Raw genomic sequence first — 20,282 nt, forward strand, 5'->3', positions numbered from 1 at the left:
GCACATAATTATTAAGCCATACGTCCTTCAACATGAACGTACTGTTGTCAGATTGTTGTCACGCTATACTATGCTACGCACTGGGACTGGGGCTGTGTTTGCCATCGCAATGTCCCACAACACAATGAGACAAATTCATATTTTGTTGTTTCAGGACAGACTAACCCAGGACAGACTAGTCAAGGACAGACTAACCCAGGACAGACTAGTCCAGGACAGACTAACCCAGGACAGACTAACCCAGGACAGATGAACCCAGGACAGACTAGTCCAGGACAGACTAACCCAGGACAGACTAACCCAGGATAGACTAACCCAGGACAGACTAGTCCAGGACAGACCAACCCAGGACAGACTAACCCAGGACAGTCTAACCCAGAGGCCAGAGGCCACATCCACTCACACATTCCAATGTTTTTGTAAATATTTTAGCCAGGAGGTGTAAAAGTTGTCTTGAGGGCATGGAGGGCATTGTTCCCTCCATCAATACGGAGGGAGGGAAGGAAGGAAGGAAGGAAGGAAGGAAGGAAGGAAGGAAGGAAGGAACAGTAGTCTCAAAATGGTATCAGAGCATGTCATATCATTCTGTATGTCTGTCTGTGACACCCCATTTAGTTTGATATGTTACATATTATAATTTGTATTAAATGTTAGGAATTTGCTAAATGTACAATTTGTTACAAATCTACAAAACATATGACATGTTACAAATTCTAACTAGGTGGCTAATGTTAGCGAGCCCGCTAACGTTAGCGAGATCGCTAACGTTAGCTAGGCCAGGGGTTAGGGTTTTGGGTTAAGGTTAGTTTAGGTTAAGTTTAGGAGTTAGGTTAAAGGGTTAAGGGAAGGGTTAGCTAACAGGGTTAGGGCTAGGGGAAGGGTTAGCTAACATGTTAAGTAGTTGTACAGTATCTAAAAAGTAGTCAGTAGTTTAAAAATATGCTAATTAGCTCAAATGCTAAAGTTGTCTGGCGATGCGATTCTAACTCACAACCTTTGGGTTGCTAAACGTTCGCCTTATACGCCTACCAATCCACCCTGAACCAAACAACCTCCATTTCTTTTTTGCCTTAAGGAATCAACTGTTTTATGAAACCATACCAAACGTAACAGACCATACTAAATTAAGTGTTCCTGATTTACGTACAGAATGATACGAAACGCTCTGAGACCAGTTTGAAAGGCTGGGAACTGCCATGGGGGGGTGGGGGGGGGGTGTATTTTCGTGGAGGTAGAGGCCCGCTACGGAGCTAGCGAACAAAGTCCAGGTGACATTTTAGTGTCAGTGAGTGTCACCCACTACGACCTCTCTTAACTTCTCCGTTGGCAAATCAGTTCCTGAAGCAAGACTGACCTACGAACTATAAGACCCATATTGCTCCTGGTCAAAAGTAGTGCACTGTGTAGGAAAACGGCTGCCATTTTAGAAGCAGTCAAGGTGGTCTGCGAAGAACGTGGGGTTGGGGTTGGATGATGAAGCTCTCCTCTCTCCAGAGTAACAGATCCTTCTATGGGTAATATGCCTTAATTACAGCACCTAATCACCGCACCGAGACGCCGATGCATTAAACACACAGCAGTAGAACCCCCCCCCCCGATATATTTTCCAAATGGTAAATAACTGAAACATCTGTGCTGGGTAGCAGGTTAGAGGCGAGAGGGAGTCGAGACCCAAGGCGACGCTTTGTCACTTTAGATTTCACAGCGCCAACGTTGAAGGAGGAGAGCAGCTGGTTTGTATTTCAAAGAGCTACACTTCCAGGGAAGAAACAAAAACAAATACATTTTTTTTTTGGGGTTTATTGTGTTTTAATATGGCAGTGGGAGTGAGTCATAAATTGAATGCAGGATGGAATATTCTGTTTGAATAGGTAGTATTCGTCTGTTGTACTCACATGAATTTGACTTCATTTGCCTTTTCGTTTCTCTCTCTGATATTTGTATCGGTGCACGCTGTGATTATTTGAGTCGTAAACTATAATTATGTAATTTAATCTGGCGTTACAACAGACTTAGTCAAGCCATGTCTGGTCAAAGACAGAGTGACAGAAAATTTCAACAACACACACTTCAGTGAGAAGGAAGGGACTTGCCCATGGAAAATATACATATATTATGATATTCTGTTGTTGTGTTTCCTGTCTTGGTTTCTTTGTTGTTGTGTTTGGGATGATGTCATGTTTTGGAGACCAACCTGGTAATGTGTGGAAAGTAGAAATATAGTATACTAGACAGATCAGATCCGGTCCACAGACAGTATACTGGACAGATCAGGACCACAGACAGTATACTAGACAGATCAGGACCACAGACAGTATACTAGACAGATCAGATCCGGTCCACAGACAGTGTAATGGACAGATCAGATCTGGACCACAGACAGTATACTAGACAGATCAGACCTGGACCATAGACAGTATACTAGACAGACCAGATCTGGACCACAGACAGTATACTAGACAGATCAGATCTGGACCACAGACAGTATACTAGACAGATCAGATCTGGACCACAGACAGTATACTAGACAGATCAGATCTGGACCACAGACAGTATACTAGACAGATCAGACCTGGACCACAGACAGTATACTAGACAGATCAGACCTGGACCATAGACAGTATACTAGACAGACCAGATCTGGACCACAGACAGTATACTAGACAGATCAGATCTGGACCACAGACAGTATACTAGACAGATCAGATCTGGACCACAGACAGTATACTAGACAGATCAGATCTGGACCACATTATAATAGACAGATCAGATCTGGATACAAATGTAGATGCAAATGTGCTGTCCTATAATTAGTGTGGCGGTTGTTATGGGCTGGGGCGAAGTAGAGAGAGAGAGAGCGAGAGAGACAGAGAGAGAGAGAGAGAGAGAGAGAAGGCTTGTGATCGTCATTCATCGTCAGTCATTATACCCCTGTACTGTTCCTGTCGCCGCTGTCTATGTTTTTTTCCTGAGTCCCAAATGCACCCTATTCCCTATGTAGTGCACTACTTTTGACCAGGACCCATAGGGTGCTGGTCAGGGCCCATGGCGCTCTGGTCAAAAGTAGTGGACTACATAGGGGGCCATTGGGACGCAATCTCTGTCCGTTACCCCTGCCCCCCCAGCCCTACCCAGCTCCCGCCAGCCACTTCTAAAATTGAATCTCCAGTTGAGTCCTATTTTGGAAAAGCAACAGGTGATCTGCTTGGCCAACATGTTCCCTCCCTGCCCCTCTCCTGTCCTTCCTTCCTTCCTTCCTTCCTTCCTTCCTTCCTTCCTTCCTTCCTTCCTTCCTTCCTTCCTTCCTTCCTTCCTTCCTTCCTTCCTTCCTTCCTTCCTTCCTTCCTTCCTTCCTTCCTTCCTTCATTCCTTCCTTCCTTCCTTCCATCCCTCTATCCCTCCATCCCCTCCTGCCCTCCCTCCTGCTCTCCCTCACTCCCTTCCCTCCTTCCTTCCATCCCCCCTCACTTCCCTCTCTCACCTTCCATCCTTCCTTCCAGCTCTCCCTGCCCTCACTCCCTCCCTCCCCCTTCAGTGACAACATAGTCTTCCAATAACATAGTGTTCCAATAACATAGTCTTCCAATAACATAGTGTTCCAATAACATAGTGTTCCAATAACATAGTGTTCCAATAACATAGTGTTCCAATAACATAGTGTTCCAACGACATAGTGTTCCAACAACATAGTGTTCCAACGACATAGTGTTCCAACGACAAAGTGTTCCAACAACATAGTGTTCCAACGACATAGTGTTCCAACGACATAGTGTTCCAACGACATAGTCTTCCAATTACAGTGTTCCAACGACATAGTGTTCCAACGACATAGTCTTCCAATTACAGTGTTCCAACGACATAGTGTTCCAACAGCATAGTGTTCCAACGACATAGTGTTCCAACGACATAGTGTTCCAACGACATAGTGTTCCAACGACATAGTGTTCCAACAACATAGTGTTCCAACGACATAGTGTTCCAATTACAGTGTTCCAACGACATAGTGTTCCAACAACATAGTGTTCCAACGACATAGTGTTCCAACAACATAGTGTTCCAACGACATAGTGTTCCAATGACAGTGTTCCAACGACATAGTGTTCCAACGACATAGTGTTCCAACGACATAGTGTTCCAACGACATAGTGTTCCAATAACAGTGTTCCAACAACATAGTGTTCCAACAACATAGTGTTCCAATAACAGTGTTCCAACGACATAGTGTTCCAACAACATAGTGTTCCAATAACATAGTGTTCCAATAACAGTGTTCCAACGACATAGTGTTCCAACGACATAGTGTTCCAATAACAGTGTTCCAACGACATAGTGTTCCAACAACATAGTGTTCCAATAACATAGTGTTCCAACAACATAGTGTTCCAAGAACAGAGGGCTTAAGGGATCAATGCATGATTAGCGTAGCATCAGGCTTCGTTCCCCAGGGGTCTGGTCTAAAGTAGCGTAGCGTGAGGCTACGTCCCACAGGGGTCTGGTCTAAAGTAGCGTAGCGTGAGGCTACGTTCCACAGGGCTCTGGTCCAAAGTAGCGTAGCATCAGGTTACGTTCCACAGGGCTCTGGTCTAAAGTAATGAGCATTAGGCTACGTCCCACAGGGCTCTGGTCTGAAGTAGCGTAGCATTATGGTACATTCCACAGGGCTCTGGTCTAAAGTAACGTAGCATTAGGCTATATTCCACAGGGCTCTGGTCTAAAGTAGCGTAGTATCAGGCTACGTTCCACAGGGCTCTGGTCTGAAGTAGCGTAGCGTGAGGCTACGTCCCACAGGGCTCTGGTCTAAAGTAGCGTAGCGTGAGGCTACGTTCCACAGGGCTCTGGTCCAAAGTAGCGTAGCATCAGGCTACGTTCCACAGGGCTCTGGTCTAAAGTAATGAGCATTAGGCTACGTCCCACAGGGCTCTGGTCTGAAGTAGCGTAGCATTATGGTACATTCCACAGGGCTCTGGTCTAAAGTAACGTAGCATTAGGCTATATTCCACAGGGCTCTGGTCTAAAGTAGCGTAGCATTATGGTACATTCCACAGGGCTCTGGTCTAAAGTAACGTAGCATTAGGCTATATTCCACAGGGCTCTGGTCTAAAGTAGCGTAGTATCAGGCTACGTTCCACAGGGCTCTGGTCTGAAGTAGCGTAGCGTGAGGCTACGTCCCACAGGGCTCTGGTCTGAAGTAGCGTAGCTTTAGGCTACGTCCCACAGGGCTCTGGTCTGAAGTAGCGTAGCGTTAGGCTACGTCCCACAGGGCTCTGGTCTGAAGTAGCGTAGCTTTAGGCTACGTCCCACAGGGCTCTGGTCTGAAGTAGCTTAGCGTTAGGCTACGTCCCACAGGGCTATGGTCTGAATTAATGTTAGAATACGTTCCACATGGCTCTGGTCTTGAGTAGCGTAGCGTTAGGCTACGTCCCACAATTCTCTGGTCTGAAGTAGCGTAGCGTTAGGCTACGTCCCACAGGGCTCTGGTCTGAAGTAGTGAGCGTTAGGCTACGTCCCACAGGGCTCTGGTCTGAAGCAATGTTAGGCTACGTCCCACAGGGCTCTGGTCTGAAGTATCGTAGCTTTAGGCTACGTCCCACAGGGCTCTGGTCTGAAGCAATGTTAGGCTACGTCCCACAGGGCTCTGGTCTGAAGTAGCGTAGCGTTAGGCTACGTCCCACAGGGCTCTGGTAGGTATACACCTGGAGGCTAGTCCACAGGGCTCTGGTCTGAAGCAATGTTAGGCTATCCCACACCTGGTTAGTAGCTAGCGTTAGGCTGGACAGGTCTCTGGTATACAGCTAGGAGGTTAGGTACGACCCTAGGGCTCTGGTCTGGACAGGTAGGTATACACCTGGAGGTTAGTCTACCTAGACAGGTAGGTATACACCTGGAGGTTAGTCTACCTGGACAGGTAGGTATACACCTGGAGGTTAGTCTACCTGGACAGGTAGGTATACAGCTGGAGGTTAGTCTACCTGGACAGGTAGGTATACACCTGGAGGTTAGTCTACCTGGACAGGTAGGTATACACCTGGAGGTTAGTCTACCTGGACAGGTAGGTATACACCTGGAGGTTAGTCTACCTGGACAGGTAGGTATACACCTGGAGGTTAGTCTACCTGGACAGGTAGGTATACACCTGGAGGTTAGTCTACCTGGACAGGTAGGTATACACCTGGAGGTTAGTCTACCTGGACAGGTAGGTATACACCTGGAGGTTAGTCTACCTGGACAGGTAGGTATACAGCAGTAGCACCTGTCAGTTCTCTTTGTGTTCTTCTCAGAACAGAAACACAATAATGCGTGCATCTCACGCAGATAACACAGAGACACACACACACACACACACATACACACTATTTACATACAGCTCAAACACTATTCAAATCTCTCTGACTAAACAGGGCAGCGTGTAAAAACACAAACCCTCAAATCCCTGTCGTCCGTCGCTGCGTCTTCTACTTGGACATGATCCAGAACAAGCCAAAATGGAGTAATACAAGCTGTCACACACACACACACACACACACACACACTCACACACAGTCACGAATACCTGAAAGGCATCTGTCGTTAACATTAAACCTCATGTAACATAATGTTGTATTCATGTTTTTCTTCAGTATTTCATCTGAATTATACAGTATGAAGCCTATCATTCCAAATACCTTGTTGTTTTTCATTTGGCTCATCTTAAAACTAGTCTTGGCAACCACAAACAGAAATGCCTTCCATTTGACTCACAGCGTGCAACGGCAAGAGGATTGAGAGAAATAATGCTGTTCCTGTTTGAATAAGCTGTTGTTATTACGTTGGCAAGACAGCCAATCTTTCCTACAATTTTACAATTATTTATATTATTCATGTGATTATGGGGGGAGCAATTGATATGCACAAGCAAATTTTGGCCCCAGTCTGCGCAGCAATGATTTATATAACAACATGATTCAATATTAAAACCAAGTCAGGAAGAAGGGTAGTAATGGCTGGAGAGGAGAGGAGAGGGGACACTGAGGGAGGAGAGAAGCCTGCCAAAGATATCACTTGCCTGGACACTCACGGGGGGAGCACAGGGTAGTCTCCATGGATCACTGATGACTGATACTAAAGATCATTTACTGTGTAACCTTGAATTTTTTTTGATCGATTGATGATTGCTGCACATCCTGCCAGGACCACAACCACCTCCACCCATGTTGTTACCATATGATGACACCCGTACCCCCAACACACCCAATACCAACAACACCTCCAACACCAACACCCCCAACACGCCCAACACCCCCAACACCCCCAATACCACAACCACCTCCACCCATGTTGTTACCATATGATGACACCCGTACCCCCAACACACCCAATACCAACAACACCTCCAACACCAACACCAACACTCCCAACACCCCCAATACCACAACCACCTCCACCCATGTTGTTACCATATGATGACACCCGTACCCCCAACACCCCCAATACCAACAACACCTCCAACACCAACACCCCCAACACCAACACCCCCAACACCCCCAATACCACAACCACCTCCACCCATGTTGTTACCATATGATGACACCCACCCCCAACACACCCAATACCAACAACACCTCCAACACCAACACCAACACTCCCAACACCCCCAATACCACAACCACCTCCACCCATGTTGTTACCATATGATGACACCCGTACCCCCAACACCCCCAATACCAACAACACCTCCAACACCAACACCCCCAACACGCCCAACACCTCCAACACCAACACCAACACCCCCAACACACCCAATACCAACAACACCTCCAACACCAACACCCCCAACACGCCCAACACCTCCAACACCAACACCAACACCCCCAACACTCCCAACACCTCCAATACCAACAACACCCCAACACCCCCAACACAACACCTCCAACACCAACACCAACACCCCCAACACTCCCAACACCTCCAACACCAACACCAACACCCCCAACACTCCCAACACCCCCAATACCAACAACACCTCCAACACCACCAACACCCCCAATACCAACAACACCTCCAACGCCAACACCCCCAACACTCCCAACACCTCCAACACCAACACCAACACCCCCAACACTCCCAACACCCCCAATACCAACAACACCTCCAACACCACCAACACCCCCAATACCAACAACACCTCCAACGCCAACACCCCCAATACCAACAACACCTCCAACACCACCAACACCCCCAATACCAACAACACCTCCAACGCCAACACCCCCAACACTCCCAACACCTCCAACACCAACACCCCCAACACTCCCAACACCCCCAATACCAACAACACCTCCAACACCACCAACACCCCCAATACCAACAACACCAACAACACCAACACCCCCAACCTCCCCAACACCAACACCAACACCAACACAACCTCCCCAACAACACCAACACACCAAACATCAACACCAACACCCCCAACACCACCAACACCAACATCATTAACACCACCCCACCCCCAACACCACCACAAACACCACCCCCACCACCAACACCAACACCGCCAACACCCCAACATCCCAAACACCACGCAACACCAGCAACACTCCCAACACCACCACCACCCCAACACACCAACACCACCAACATCATTAACACCCCCAACACCACCACCACCACAAACACCACCACCACAAACACCCACAACAACCCAAACACCAACAACACCCCCACCACCTCGACCACCACCAACACCCCCACCATACCAACACTCCCAACACCACCACCAACACCCCCAACACCCCCAATACCAACAACACCTCCAACACCAACAACACCAACACCAACAACACCAACACCCACAACGTCCACAACACCAACAACACCAATGCCCCCAACGCCAACAACACCAACACCCCCAACCTCCCCAACACCAACACCAACACCCCCAACACCACCAACACCAACATCATTAACACCACCAACACCCCCAACACCACCACAAACACCACCCCCACCACCAACACCCCCAACACCCCAAACACCACCACCACAAACACCTACAACAACCCAAACACCAACAACACCCCCACCACCTCGACCACCACCAACACCCCCACCATACCAACACTCCCAACACCACCACCAACACCCCCAACACCCCCAATACCAACAACACCTCCAACACCAACAACACCAACACCAACAACACCCACAACGTCCACAACACCAACAACACCAATGCCCCCAACGCCAACAACACCAACACCCCCAACCTCCCAACACCAACACCCCCAACACCACCAACACCAACATCATTAACACCACCAACACCCCCAACACCACCACAAACACCACCCCCACCACCAACACCCCCAACACCACCCAACACCCCCAAACCACCACCACCCCCAACACTACCAACATCATTAACACCCCCAACACCAACACCCCACCACCCCCACCATACCAACACTCCCAACACCACCACCAACAACACCAACACCCCCAACCCTCCCAACACCAACAACACCAATGCCCCCAAAACCAACAACACCAACACCCCCAACCTCCCCAACACCAACAACATCAACACCCCAATACCAAAACACCTCCAACACCACCAACACCCCCAACACCCCCAATACCAACAACACCTCCAACACAAACAACACCAACAACACCAATGCCCCCAACACCAACAACACCAACACCCCCAATCTCCCCAACACCAAGAACACCAACACCCCCAATACCAACACCAACACCCCCAACACCACCAACACCAACATCATTAACACCCCAAACCTCCCCAACACCAACAACATCAACACCCCCAATACCAAAAATACCTCCAACACCACCAACACCCCCAACACCCGCAATACCAACAACACAAACAACACAAACAACACCAACACCCCCAATCTCCCCAACACCAAGAACACCAACACCCCCAATACCAACAAGACCCCCACCACCCCCACCATACCAACATTCCCAACACCACCACCAACACCACCAACACCACCACCACCACCCCCAACCTCCCCAACTCCACCAACTTCCCCAACACCACCATCACCCCCACCACCCCCACCACCACCACCACAAACACCACCAATTCTGCTTCCCTAACTCAGATCAGGTCTTAAGGATTTCAACCAAGGCCACCAAACCAGCTCCGGACCTGACTTCTCCTCCCAGTTGGCATTTGAACTAGCCTGCAGCTTTAGCTCCCCCCGATGGCCCAGCAGGCCGGCATTCTCTCAGCATATCTTGGCCTATCTCTTTCAGCATACTGCTTCCTCTACACCCCCTCCTCTCATGTCTCTGCCGCCGGTGTAACTGGTTTTCCGGGGTTCAGCTCTGGCCTCCAGGGTCCGTTGCCCGCTCCCTTGACAGCCTCCGGCTCCTCTCCTCCCTCAGGTCCCTCTGGCCCCATGGCCGCTGCTCCGTCAGCACCTCACCCTCTCTATCTGCCAGTGACAACCCCTCTCAGCATCCTGCTTCCTCTACCCTCTGCCTCATCCCCTCCTCTCCCAGCCAGTAACGACACCTCACATCCCCTCGTCTCCCAGCCAGTAACGACACCTCACATCCCCTCCTCTCCCAGCCAGAAACGACACCTCACATCCTCCCTCCTCTCCCAGCCAGTAATGACACCTCACATCCCCTCCTCCCAGCCAGTAACGACACCTCACATCCCCTTCCTCCCAGCCAGAAACGACACCTCACATCCCTCCTCTCCCAGCCAGTAACGACACCTCAAATCCCCTCCTCTCCCAGCCAGTAACGACACCTCACATCCGCTCCCTCCCAGCCAGTCCACCTACCCCTTGCCAGCCAGAAACAACACCTCACATCCGCTCCTCTCCCAGCCAGTAACGACACCTCACATCCCCTCGTCTCCCAGCCAGTAACGACACCTCACATCCCCTCCTCTCCCAGCCAGTAATGACACCTCACATCCCCTCCTCTCCCAGCCAGTAACGACACCTCACATCCCCTCCTACTCAGCCAGTAACGACACCTCACATCCCCTCCTACTCAGTCAGTAACGACACCTCACATCCCCTCCTACTCAGTCAGTAACGACACCTCACATCCCCTCCTACTCAGCCATTAACGACACCTCATCCCCTCCTACTCAGCCAGTAACGACACCTCACATGCCCTCCTACTCAGTCAGTAACGACACCTCCATCGCCTCCTACTCAGCCATTAACGACACCTCACATCCCCTCCTCTCCCAGCCATAACGACACCTCACATCCCCTCCTCTCCCAGCCAGTAACGACACCTCACATCCCCTCGTCTCCCAGCCAGTAACGACACCTCACATCCCCTCCTACTCAGCCAGTAATAACACCTCACATCCCATCCTACTCAGCCAGTAACGACACCTCACATCCCCTCCTACTCAGTCAGTAACGACACCTCACATCCCCTCCTACTCAGCCATTAACGACACCTCACATCCCCTCCTCTCCTCTCCCAGCCAGTAACGACACAATGTCGCCAACAAAACAAGAAACAAAGAAACGACCGTGAAGCTTACAAGGGCTATAGTGTCACTAACAAAGATAACTACCCACAAAATACAAAGGAAAAAAGGCTGCCTAAGTATGATTCCCAATCAGAGACAACGATAGACAGCTGCCTCTGATTGAGAACCACACCCGGCCAAACACAAAGAAATAGGAAAACATAGAAATAAAGAAACTAGAATGCCCACCCTAGTCACACCCTGGCCTACCCAAAATAGATAATAAAAGCCTCTCTATGGCCAGGGCGTGACAGTAATCACCCCCCCCCCAAAGGTGCGGACTCCGGCCGCAAAACCTGACTTTAAAGGGGAGGGTCCGGACTGGGGACCCTCGCCGCCGGCACCGGACTGGGGACCCTCGCTGTAGGCTCCGGACTGGGGACCCTCGCCGCAGGCCCCGGACTGGGGACCCTCGCCGCAGGCCCCGGACTGGGGACCATCGCTGGAGGTCCCGGACTAGCCCGTGGAGCAGGCACAGGACTCACCAGGCTAGGGAGACCTACTGGAGGCCTGGTCCTTGGAGGAGAATGAACCGGGCTGTGGGGGAGCACTGGAGATCTGGCTGAATTCCCACTTTAGCTTGGCACGTGCGGAGCGCGGGCTGTCACAGCGCACCGGAGACACAGTGCGCAGAGCTGGCTCAGGACTCACCGGGCTATGGAGGTGCACTGGAGGTCTGGAGCGTAGAGCTGGAACCAGTCGTGCAGGGCTGGGAGGCGCACAGGAGGCCTGGTGCGTGGGGCTGGCACAGTCTTCCCCAGATGGCTAGCACGCACCTCAGGATGGAGTTGACTCAGGTGACATCAAACCGAGGACAAGCTCTGTAGGGCAAATGTCGTGCCTCATGCACCAACACAGCAACTCCCTCATTACTCTCTCCTCCAATCTCCCCATCAACTCCTTAACTGTCTCTGCTTCACTCCTCTCCAAGTTCACCTTCTTCTCCCCGACTGGCTCTGGTTCCAACCTCGGTTCTGTCGACCGTCCCGCGTGCCTCTCCTATCCACACTACTTGGTCCTTTGGTGGTGGGTAGTTCTGTCAGGCGCAGAGAGCAAAGTTTCCAAATGAGACGTATTTATTCCAAGCTGGGTCAAGCCAAAACAACCACCAAAATGGGACAGCAAACAATCTGTATAGCAACAAAACACAAACATCCACTGACAGACAGGAAGCCCCCGAATTAACAACAAATAAGGTACAGGTGAAAACAATCAAGACAAAACCAACAGAAAAGGGAAAAGGAATCGGTGGCAGCTAGTAGACCGGTGACGACGACCGCCGAGCGCCGCCCGAACAGGGAGAGGAGCCACCTTCGGTGGAAGTCGTGACAGTAGCGACACCTCTCTCTACACTGAGATGTTTCTTTTGCCGTTCTTTTACTTCCTGCCATGTTCCGAGTTTCCATCCTCATCGTCTACCTACATCTCTTCTCCACATGTCAGACATCACCCTCCTCATCGTCTACCTACATCTCTTCTCCACATGTCAGACATCCCCTCCTCATCGTCTACCTACATCTCTTCTCCACATGTCAGACATCCCCCTCCTCCTCCTCATCGTCTCAGACACCTACATCTCTTCTCCACATGTCAGACATCACCCTCCTCATCGTCTACCTACATCTCTTCTCCACATGTCAGACATCATCTCTTCTCCCCTCCCCCCTCATCGTCTACCTACATCTCTTCTCCACATGTCAGACATCATCGTCTACCCATCTCTTCTCATCAGACATCACCCTCCTCACCTACATCTCTCAGACATCACCCTCTCATCGTCATGTCAGACATCATCATCTACCCTCCTCATCAGACATCACCCTCCTCATCATCTACCTACATCTCTTCTCCACATGTCAGACATCACCCCCTCCTCATCAGTCTACCTACATCTCTTCTCCACATGTCAGACATCACCCTACCTCATCTCTTCATGTCAGACATACCTACATCTCATCTCTTCTCCACATGTCAGACATCACCCTCCTCATCGTCTACCTACATCTCTTCTCCACATGTCAGACATCACCTACATCTCTTCTCATCAGACATCCCCCTCCTCATCGTCTACCTACCTACATCTCTTCTCCACATGTCAGACATCACCCATCTCTTCTCATCAGTCTACCTACATCTCTTCTCCACATGTCAGACATCACCCTCCTCATCGTCTACCTACATCTCTTCTCCACATGTCAGACATCACCCTCCTCATCGTCTACCTACATCTCTTCTCCACATGTCAGACATCACCCTCCTCATCGTCTACCTACATCTCTTCTCCACATGTCAGACATCACCCTCCTCATCGTCTACCTACATCTCTTCTCCACATGTCAGACATCACCCTCCTCATCATCTACCTACATCTCTTCTCCACATGTCAGACATCACCCTCCTCATCGTCTACCTACATCACTTCTCCACATGTCAGACATCCCCAGACATCCCCCTCCTCATCGTCTACCTACATCTCTTCTCCACATGTCAGACATCACCATCACACACAGTAAACTGACCAGTTTGGTGGAATCACAGCAGTCTACCAGTTCGGTTAACATCGACCCTATTTATTTATTTTACTTATCCGTTATTTTACCAGGTAAGTTGACTGAGAACACGTTCTCATTTGCAGCAACGACCTGGGGAATAGTTACAGGGGAGAGGAGGGGGATGAATGAGCCATTTGTAAACTGGGGATTATTAGGTGACCGTGATAGTTTGAGGGCCAGATTGGGAATTTAGCCAGGACACCGGGGTTAACACCCCTACTCTTACCCCCTCCTTGGGCTGTGCCGTGGCAGAGATCTTTGTGGGCTATACTCGGCCTTGTCTCAGGATGGTAAGTTGGTGGTTGAAGATATCCCTCTAGTGGTGTGGGGGCTGTGCTTTGGCAAAGTTGGTGGGGTTATATCCTTCCTGTTTGGCCCTGTCCGGGGGTATCATCAGATGGGGTCACAGTGTCTCCTGACCCCTCCTGTCTCAGCCTCCAGTATTTATGCTGCAGTAGTTTATGTGTCAGGGGGCTAGGGTCAGTTTGTTATATCTGAAGTATTTCTACTGTCTTATCCGGTGTCCTCTCTCTAATTCTCTCTTTCTTTCTCTCTCTTGGAGGACCTGAGCCCTAGGACCATGCCTCAGGACTACCTGGCATGATGACTCCTTGCTGTCCCCAGTCCACCTGGCCATGCTGCTGCTCCAGTTTCAACTATTCTGCCTGTGATTATTATTATTTGACCATGCTGGTCATTTATGAACAGCAGTGTCTGCCCTGGGGAATTGGGATACATTTTTAGACCAGAGGAAAGAGTGCCTCCTACTGGCCCTCCAACACCACTTCCAGCAGCATTTGGTCTCCCATCCAGGAACTCACCAGGACCAACCCTGCTTAGCTTCAGAAGCAAGCCAGCTGTGGTATGCAGGGACCCTAAGCCATTACCAACCACTCACCTACTTTCCTACAGATCAAACCATCTCAGCATCTCCATCTGATCACTAAATTTGGTTTCATCCCCTTACTCATTGTATCTCTGTATGGCTATCCTGATGATCATCCCCTTACGAATGGTTCCACTCCCATCTGAGACTAATCATTTCTCTGTATGGCTGATGATCAATTCTCAGGACATCCTCCTTGGAGCTGCATCCACGGCATCCCAGAAACAACACAACTCCTCGTCCGCTGCTCCTCTGCCGCCTATCGTTGCTACATCCGCTCTGACATGAACAAGATCTGGAGAACATCGACAACATGCTCCTCTCTAAGAACCTGCACTGTCTTCAACTAGTCCCTACATCCTTTAAATGGACACCGTCTACCTCAGGCATGGAATCCTACCCAACGAGCCACAAGAGGATTGGCTTCCTAGCTGAGCTTGGTTCCTCTCGAGGTTTTCTTACTTCAAGATGAGTTTTTTCCTTGCTACTGTCGTTTTCCGCTTGTTCTTCCGGAGTCTAAGGTTGGGTCACTTTGTGGGCATCCCGTCCATACAAAGCACTACCTCAACTATATTGACAACCATTCAGCACCTGCAAGTCCAGAACAACTCCCTTCCTCTCCAGGTTCGGAATAATTTGGAGTTCTCTTTTGGGGGGGGATTACCATCACCACAGCAACCTAACTACCACGACCTGACTATGTCTACCTGGGACTCGAAGCCAAACCATACAGAATCCACCCCCCCCTCGGCTTCATCTGGCCCATTCTCATTCCCTGAATCCTTCTAACATCCAATCAATATCCTCAAAAAACATTCTAAACCCATGTTAACGTCTGGTCAATAAACATTCTAAACCCATGTTAACGTCTGGTCAATAAACATTCTAAACCCATGTTAACGTCTGGTCAATAAACATTCTAAACCCATGTTAACGTCTGGTCAATAAACATTCTAAACCCATGTTAACGTCTGGTCAATAAACATTCTAAACCCATGTTAACGTCTGGTCAATAAACATTCTAAAACCATGTTAACGTCTGGTCAATAAACATTCTAAACCCATGTTAACGTCTGGTCAATAAACATTCTAAACCCATGTTAACGTCTGGTCAATAAACATTCTAAACCCATGTTAACGTCTGGTCCTTAAACATTCTAAACCCATGTTAACGTCTGGTCCTTAAACATTCTAAACCCATGTTAACGTCTGGTCCTTAAACATTCTAAACCCATGTTAACGTCTGGTCCTTAAACATTCTAAACCCATGTTAACGTCTGGTCAATAAAATAAACATTCTAAAAACCCATGTTAACATCTGGTCCTTAAACATTCTAAACCCATGTTAACGTCTGGTCCTTAAACATTCTAAACCCATGTTAACGTCTGGTCAATAAACATTCTAAACCCATGTTAACGTCTGGTCAATAAACATTCTAAACCCATGTTAACGTCTGGTCAATAAACATTCTAAACCCATGTTAACGTCTGGTCAATAAACATTCTAAACCCATGTTAACGTCTGGTCCTTAAACATTCTAAACCCATGTTAACGTCAATAAACATTCTCTGGTCAATAAACATTCTAAACCCATGTTAACGTCTGGTCAATAAACATTCTAAACCCATGTTAACGTCTGGTCCTTAAACATTCTAAACCCATGTTAAAACGTCTGTTAACGTCTGGTCCTTAAACATTCTAAACCCATGTTAACGTCTGGTCCTTAAACATTCTAAACCCATGTTAACGTCTGGTCAATAAACATTCTAAACCCATGTTAACGTCTGGTCAATAAACATTCTAAACCCATGTTAACGTCTGGTCCTTAAACATTCTAAACCCATGTTAACGTCTGGTCAATAAACATTCTAAACCCATGTTAACGTCTGGTCAATAAACATTCTAAACCCATGTTAACTGGTCAATAAACATTCTAAACCATGTTAATGTCAATAAACATTCTAAACCCATGTTAACGTCTGGTCAATAAACATTCTAAACCCATGTTAACGTCTGGTCCTTAAACATGTTAATTCTAAAACCCATGTTAACGCTCTGGTCAATAAACATTCTAAACCCATGTTAACGCTCTGGTCAATAAACATTCTAAACCCATGTTAACGTCTGGTCAATAAACATTCTAAACCCATGTTAACGCGTCTGGTCAATAAACATTCTAAACCCATGTTAACGTCTGGTCCTTAAACATTCTAAACCCATGTTAACGTCTGGTCAATAAACATTCTAAACCCATGTTAACGTCTGGTCAATAAACATTCTAAAACCCATGTTAACGTCTGGTCAATAAACATTCTAAACCCATGTTAACGTCTGGTCAATAAACATTCTAAACCCCATGTTAACGTCTGGTCAATAAACATTCTAAACCCATGTTAACGTCTGGTCAATAAACATTCTAAACCCATGTTAACGTCTGGTCAATAAACATTCTAAACCCATGTTAACGTCTGGTCAATAAACATTCTAAACCCATGTTAACGTCTTCAATAAACATTCCATGTTAACCATGTTCTGGTCAATAAACATTCTAAACCCATGTTAACGTCTGGTCCTTAAACATTCTAAAACCCATGTTAACGTCTGGTCAATAAACATTCTCAATAAAACCCATGTTAACGTCTGGTCAATAAACATTCTAAACCCATGTTAACGTCTGGTCAATAAACATTCTAAACCCATGTTAACGTCTGGTCAATAAACATTCTAAACCCATGTTAACGTCTGGTCAATAAACATTCTAAACCCATGTTAACGTCTGGTCAATAAACATTCTAAACCCATGTTAACGTCTGGTCAATAAACATTCTAAACCCATGTTAACGTTAACGTCTCAATAAACATTCTAAACCCATGTTAACGTCTGTCAATAAACATTCTAAACCCATGTTAACGTCTGGTTTAAACATTCTAAACCCATGTTAACGTCTGGTCAATAAACATTCTAAACCCATGTTAACGTCTGGTCAATAAACATTCTAAACCCATGTTAACGTCTGGTCAATAAACATTCTAAACCCATGTTAACGTCTGGTCAATAAACATTCTAAACCCATGTTAACGTCTGGTCAATAAACATTCTAAACCCATGTTAACGTCTGGTCAATAAACATTCTAAACCCATGTTAACGTCAATAAACATTCTAAACCCTGGTCAATAAACATTCTAAACCCATGTTAACGTCTGGTCAATAAACATTCTAAACCCATGTTAACGTCTGGTCAATAAACATTCTAAACCCATGTAAACATTCTAAACGTCTGGTCAATAAACATTCTAAACCCATGTTAACGTCTGGTCAATAAACATTCTAAACCCATGTTAACGTCTGGTCAATAAACATTCTAAACCCATGTTAACGTCTGGTCCTTAAACTCGTGAAATAAATATCTATTTCCCAGAGGTATTTCACCGAAGACTGGCATGGGAGGATGAAATCTCTCTCTCTCTTTCTCTCTGTTTCCAGTCTCTCTCTGTCTCTCTCTGTCTCTCTCTCTCTCTGTCTCTCTCTCTCTCTCTCTCTCTCTCTCTCTCTCTCTCTCTCTCTCTCTCTCTCTCTCTCTCTGTCTCTCTCTCTCTCTCTCTCTCTCTCTCTGTGTCTCTCTCTCAATTCTATTCAATTCAAGGGCTTTATTGGCATGGGAAACATGTGTTAACATTGCCAAAGCAAGTGAAGTAGATAATATATAAAGTGAATATATAAAGTGAAATAAACAATAACAATTAACAGTAAACATCACACATACAGAAGTTTCAAAACAATAAAGACATTACAAATGTCATATTATATATATATATACAGTGTTTTAACAATGTACAAATGGTTAAAGGACCACAAGATAAAATAAATAGGCATAAATATGGGTTATATTTACAATGGTGTTTGTTCTTCACTGGTTGCCCTTTTCTCGTGGCAACAGGTCACAAATCTTGCTGCTGTGATGGCACACTGTGGAATTTCACCCAGTAGATATGGGAGTTTATCAAAATTGGATTTGTTTTCAAATTCTTTGTGGATCTGTGTAATCTGAGGGAAATATGTCTCTCTAATATGGTCATACATTGGGCAGGAGGTTAGGAAGTGCAGCTCAGTTTCCACCTCATTTTGTGGGCAGTGAGCACATAGCCTGTCTTCTCTTGAGAGCCATGTCTGCCTACGGCGGCCTTTCTCAATAGCAAGGTTATGCTCACTGAGTCTGTACATAGTCAAAGCTTTCCTTACGTTTGGGTCAGTCACAGTGGTCAGGTATTCTGCCGCTGTGTACTCTCTGTGTAGGGCCAAATAGCATTCTAGTTTGCTCTGTTTTTTTGTTAATTCTTTCCAATGTGTCAAGTAATTATCTTTTTGTTTTCTCATGATTTGGTTGGGTCTAATTGTGCTGCTGTCCTGGGGCTCTGTAGGGTGTGTTTGTGTTTGTGACAGAGCCCCAGGACCAGCTTGCTTAGGGGACTCTTCTCCAGGTTCATCTCTCTGTAGGTGATGGCTTTGTTATGGAAGGTTTGGGAATCGCTTCCTTTTAGGTGGTTATAGAATTTAACAGCTCTTTTCTGGATTTTGATAATTAGTGGGTATTGCCTAATTCTGCTCTGCATGCATTATTTGGTGTTCTACGTTGTACACGGAGGATATTTTTGCAGAATTCTGCGTGTAGAGTCTCAATTTGGTGTTTGTCCCATTTTGTGAAGTCTTGGTTGGTGAGCGGACCCCAGACCTCACAAACTTATAAGGGCAAAGGGCTCTATGACTGATTCAAGTATTTTTAGCCAAATCCTAATTGGTATGTTGAAATTTATGTTTCTTTTGATGGCATAGAATGCCCTTCTTGCCTTGTCTCTCAGATCATTCACAGCTTTGTGGAAGTTACCTGTGGCGCTGATGTTTAGGCCAAGGTATGTATAGTTTTTTGTGTGCTCTAGGGCAACAGTGTCTAGATGGAATTTGTATTTGTGGTCCTGGTGACTGGAGCTTTTTGGAACACCATTATTTTGGTCTTACTGAGATTTACTGTCAGGGCCCAGGTCTGACAGAATCTGTGCATAAGATCTAGGTGCTGCTGTAGGCCCTCCTTGGTTGGTGACAGAAGCACCAGATCATCAGCAAACAGCAGACATTTGACTTCGGATTCTAGTAGGGTGAGGCCGGGTGCTGCAGACTTTTCTAGTGCCCGCGCCAATTCGTTGATATATATGTTGAAGAGGGTGGGGCTTAAGCTGCTTCCCTGTCTCACCCCACGACCCTGTGTGAAGAAATGTGTGTGTTTTTTTTGCCGATTTTAACCACACACTTGTTGTTTGTGTACATGGAT

This window comes from Oncorhynchus tshawytscha, linkage group LG16, assembly GCF_018296145.1.
Source record: "Oncorhynchus tshawytscha isolate Ot180627B linkage group LG16, Otsh_v2.0, whole genome shotgun sequence".
Lineage (NCBI taxonomy): Eukaryota > Metazoa > Chordata > Actinopteri > Salmoniformes > Salmonidae > Oncorhynchus > Oncorhynchus tshawytscha.